We start from the raw sequence: 5,693 nt of genomic DNA, 5'->3' as shown, positions 1-5,693 counted from the left end.
GGAGGGGGAGAGAGAGAGAGAGAAAGAGAGAGAAAAGACGTGATAAAATAAACAGCCTTGGGGGTTCCTTCCAGCTCAGGATATTCTATGATTCTGTGACCCGCGTAACAGAAGAAAAGGGAGCAATAAAATAAGCACGACCAAGGCTGGAGTCACCGCGGCAGGACGCTGTCCAGGGTGCTGAACCCGTCCGGCTCGGGGCTGCCCCGGCTGCTCAGCGAAGACGCTCCTGTTTCCCAGCAGTAAATCAATACCATCTTCCCCTTTCCCAGCAGAATTGCAAGGTCCCGGAGGGGAGGAAGTCACCTTACTACAGTACGAGCCCAGATTCGGAAGATGCAGAAATTACTCACGCCATTTAGATTCTGCCTCCCTTTTCTCTAGCTGCAATTTCTGTCTTTTCCAATTCTGGGCTCATTTTATTTACAGCCTTTCTACCTTCCCCTTTTCTGGCCCACTGCCATTTGTCTTGGCATCAAAGAGAAAGAGAGGAAGTGAGGCCTGCCTAGTGTGAAGACAGCCTTTCCTGCGGCGGTGTGCTCTCCCCCAAGGCCTACACCATTGTCGCAACACTGTTGGTGTGAGGAAAAGAGGCTTGCCTGAGTTGAGGCTGCAGGGAAGCTTCCATTCTGTCACACATGGAGTCTGCTGTTGCTTGGCAGCACAGGGAGCTCCCTTAGGTCTTCCCAGAGGGGTGAGCTAGGAAGCTGGACATTGTTCCCAGGAGAGAGGAGACAATAGAAAGAGCATTTCTACTGCATGGTGGCAAGGTCTTCTGGAAATCTCTGCCCTTTTTGTTGTGGCACAAAGCATGTGACTGGGATGTTTAATACATTTCAGTATTGAATTACAGTTGTCATGGCCTGGTCAGGACCTATGAAGATATCACAGGCTTGGCAATTAGTATTACATGGCCCTGCCTCACTTCTTGGCAGAGAAAAAGAAAGACTCACTGAGGGTTCCAGCTCTTCCTCTGTCCTGATATCAACAGCAAGACACCTGCTAACACTAGTGGCCTCTGCCTCCAGCTCTCAGCTGTTCTGCAGGGATGGGCTCAGGGCAGTAAGCCGGAGTGAGTCCATTAAGCCCCCTCTAGACCAGAGCCATTTCAACAAGGGCACAATGTAACCCTGTAGGAGGTATGGTCTCACTCTGTTTCTCTTGGAGGAGGATGGTCATGATCAATGAGCGTCTAATTAAAGATGGCCAGTTTTTTCAATATGAATAGCAATAGTGAATAGTGTTGGTACAAACAGGCATCTTCCTCTCCTTTCTCCTTGACTAACAATTGCAGGCTAATGTTTGTCTGCATAGGGCAGGACTATATAAACGAGAGCCTGAACTTCTTTGAAAAGAGGCTTAAAGATGAGGAACTTCAAAAGTTGAGATACAAAGATTCATCCCCTTTCTTCGCCTAAAATGAGTTTGAGCATGCGTTTTTCATGTGCTTTTGGGAAGGCAATTCCCTTGGACATCAGAGAAACTTGAGTTGTATGTGCTCCTCTGTGACTGCACACCCAGTCCCCACTGCTGCATCACTTCTACAGGTTGGTTCTACTTCACTAGGACAGAGAGAAGGCAAAATGTGTACACCTCGTCAACCTATTTGTGAGTCCCGAGTCTGGGTCTTGGTTGTGTGCTGGAAAACGCGTCACAAAAAATTGGCCGTTTACACATGAACTCTGTATTTCATAAAATCACCTCCTAATCCCACATAGTTGCACCTCTTTGTAACACACAAGGTAAATATTAAATCACAACTCCATTTCAAGATTGATATTATCTATTACTGTATAAGGCATTATAAATAAATACATCCCTATTAGACTCTCATGAACAATTGTGGAAATGAAGGAGCCTGCAGTTATTATCACAAATCTGAACTGTAACTTTTAAAAAACTTGTTACCATCGAAAATGTTAAGATCATGTTATAATAAAGGCAATATAGAATGTGCATCCATGTTTTAATAACATAATTATATTTCAGCATTCTGTCAACCAGACTTAATGCCATATAATGACATAATGCCCAAAGCTTTTATTTATTGGTTTGCTTTACTTTAAGGTTCTAGGACAGACTAGGGCCTCATTCCTCAACTCCCTCTCCTTGCCCTCGGAGAACTTTTGCATATTTTCATGTGAAGGAACAGGCAGCCTTGTTGCTTTGTGTATACCAATCTATTTTGCTGTTTCCTGCTCACTTAGATTGTTAAGTAGAGATTTTCTAGGCTGTTGAGTGGAGCTGATTCATAGTGCATTAGGGAGCAATTCAAACAGAGGTAAGGAACCATGTTTGCCTGTTTTCATTGACATGAAAGTGCCTTTACCATGAATTACTTTGAGGCTTTTTTGGGAGAGGAAATATTTTCAGAAGTAAAATGACTTTACTTGAACTTCTTTGGTTTTTTGTTCATTTATTTTTGTTTGTTTGCTAATATCAGCAATATTCTAATATTTATTTTATTCATTAATGAAAACTTAAAATGTAAATATATATTTACAATCTTAAAAGATGCATTTAAATTCACCATATTTTGCAGTGAGCATGTTACAAATGATATTCTGGGAAATGACTTCCTTGAACTTGTAGCTATTATTGTTCTTTCAACATTAGTTACATGTGAAAGCAGCTTTCCTTAATGGACCCATTAGTAGTTGATTTCAAACAGAAGACTTAGGTTCAAGGCTGATGGGAGGCAGAATAAACCAGAGTCTTTCAGGATGTAAAACATGCTATGCATGGAGCAATCTACAGAGAAAACTTACCCTACATGCAGGGCCTACATGCTAGTGCTTGATTTTTTCACAAACATTAATGGAAATGCATTCATTTTTCAGCCAAGTTTATTTTGTATTGTGAAATTCACACTGGGAAGAAATTCCTGCTATGGTTATTTCATTTACACTGTGGAAGTGTAACTAACTGTTCAGAAGGAGATATGTAAAGCGCAGAGTTTCTCTTACACTTTCACTGGTGCTGTGCTAAAACTTGCGGTTGCGTTGTTAGGTGACTGTATTGACTCATGCTTGAAAAGTTATTTTAATTGTTACACTTGCTTAGATCTCAGTGCAGCCAGAATTGTTTGCTATCGATGGCTCTGCTGAGAACTTTGCTGATTATTACGGCTCCATAAGGTAGTTTTCCAGGGTGATGTGCTGTCACAAGGTTGGCTAAGACTCAGTGTACGTTCTGCCAAAATGATCAAGCTCCATTTCTTTCTGCTACATAATGATTATTTTTACATACTCTTCTGCCAAAATTGCACCTCCTTACTTGAAGATGTGGCTCTGTATGCAGTTTATATCTGAACACATAGTGACTGTTTTGTTTTAGATAGTGGCGAAAAACATTTCTCCACATACGTTGGAGACACTCTTTGGAAACTAAAGAGTCAATCCACAGCTGGTGTGAATCACAGATCTATTGAGTTCTGTGGATCTCTGAGTATTTCTATCAGTCAGCGCCTACTCTGAAGACTCAGGAAGTCTGGAAATCAGCCTCTGCTGTCTCCACTCACAACCCTGCTCCTTTTCTACTCCTACATATCACATTTTTGTTATTTCTAAGTATGAGGCAGCTTAAGGAGAAAACATTTTTGAGCCCGAATTGAATATTAGAAATAAGGAGTGGCTTTCCAGTAATAGCAGTGAGTGCTGCGTTTTATGGCATCATTTAGCCAGGGATGGCTCTGCTCCTGTTGTGGCTCCCATCCAGCTGATGCTTGCAGGCACCATAGGGTGTGCGAGCCCTCGTACTGAGGTCTGGGGCACATCCCATGTGCTGAAAAACCTCATTGACTCGAGAGTTGCTGGCAGACTGACTCAGGGAGCTGGTGGCTTGGGCAAAGAGCATCTAATTACAGATTGCAATATGACACGTACAAAAATGAAATTTCTACTGAAGTAAGACTGCATTAAGAAACTATGCTATTCATTTAGTTTGCTGCATTAGGCCAACTGATGTCCCAGTGTATTTTGTCTGACCCTCTTCCCTTATCTGTGTGAACAAGTAGTTAACAATGAAATGTTAATAGCTATTTTTTTTAAATCATGAGCTTAACATACATTTCTAATTCTATCCTACTTTTTTTTTTTAAATTTGCATAAGCATTTGAATTATTTGTAATCATTAAAACCCCTACACTTTGGAGTTGACTTTTGAGGAAAACTCTCCCATCAGGATAATGTTGTGCTGCTACATGTCCCAGTGACATTAGGGAATGTGTGCCAAAGATCTGATAAAACATTAGCTTCTACATGTAAAATCTATGAATTTTCAGATGATGGCAGCGGCTCAAGTAACTCTCATATCAGACATCCAGAAGGTGTCACTGTGCACCTATGATTTGAATGGAGAACCTCATCAGTTGAGGATTAATAATGTTATGTGCCAAAGCACTATTTCTATTAGGGGTCTTTTTTCTCTGCCCACAGTGGAAAGCAACCAAACTAGATTTGGGAACAAAAAATATTTTCCTCTCTTCATGATTAGGAAAGGAAAAAAAGGTATCAACGTCACTCAAGAGATTCATATTCAGCCATGACCTTCAGAAATATTCCCAATATTCTGTGTCGTAAGTAAGCTAATTGTTATGTAGACTTCTTCCTATTGATAAATACTAAATATAGTTAAATTATAGAAGAATCCAAAAGTGACATGACTGCAATTTTAAGGTCTGGAAAACTACAAAAGTACTTTGTAATTATATTCCAGAGCTGATTCAGAAAGGAAGATTGATAGATTACTCTAGTACCAATGCTCCTGAACAGCTTGGCTTTTCAGAGTAGTATCAAAGTGTGTTTAGAAACCTGGTTGCACAATGTGACTACACTGTAATACTGTGCCTTGGCAACATTCCTGAGGAAGATGCTGGAACTTGGGCTACTGACTTGTAATCAAATTTTGGGCCATAGAAAATCTGGAGAAATTTGGAGAATCATGTAGACCTATCAAAAGACCAATGGGAGAAAATATTCACTTGCCAGATGTAGGGGAGAATGTGAAAAGACACGATGGCTAAAATAAACTGTAATTCCTTTGATGAAGAAGAAAGAAAGAAAGAAAGAAAAAAAAAAAAAGAGGGCAATAAGAGACTGCAAAAGAGTACGAGGTTAAAAGAAGTCGTATCACAAACTAGAATGTTCTTGCCTGGTAGATGCTGGCACAAAGAGCAAATCCTGTGTTTGCTTCACTGCATAGTAGTTTGAGATGGTGGCTACTAATGTTACTCCAGCATGATCTAGGTGTGCATGTCCTTGTTTGTTACAGGATAGTTGAACTAGATGAACTTTAAAAGTCCATTCCAACTCTAAGGATTCTATGACCCCATGATTCCGCACCCCCAGGCTGTCTGCCCCATTCCCTGTAATCACAATCAAAAACACAATACACTTTGCTGTGAATTCTAGAAGCATTTTAAAAGAGGGAGAACAGAAGTCCAGATGGATAGAAACTCTAGATGGGAGTTTTATACACCTTTATACACTGCTGTTCAAAGCAACTCATTAAGAGATCAGATTGGTGGCAGTTTCTCTGTGACACCGCTGTTTCTAAAGACCACCTCCTTCTCCTGGGCAGACCAAACGTCCCTGCCAGCTTCCTTTCTGCAGTTCATTTCAAACCTGTCCAAACACTGAAAAGACAAAAGGGTCCAGCCTGCAACAGCCTGTACTTTCTTCTATGATCCGTAA

The sequence above is a fragment of the Meleagris gallopavo genome, chromosome 3, assembly GCF_000146605.3.
Source record: "Meleagris gallopavo isolate NT-WF06-2002-E0010 breed Aviagen turkey brand Nicholas breeding stock chromosome 3, Turkey_5.1, whole genome shotgun sequence".
NCBI lineage: Eukaryota > Metazoa > Chordata > Aves > Galliformes > Phasianidae > Meleagris > Meleagris gallopavo.
The sequence above is the reverse complement of the archived record's forward strand: the minus strand, read 5'-3'. Positions refer to the sequence as shown.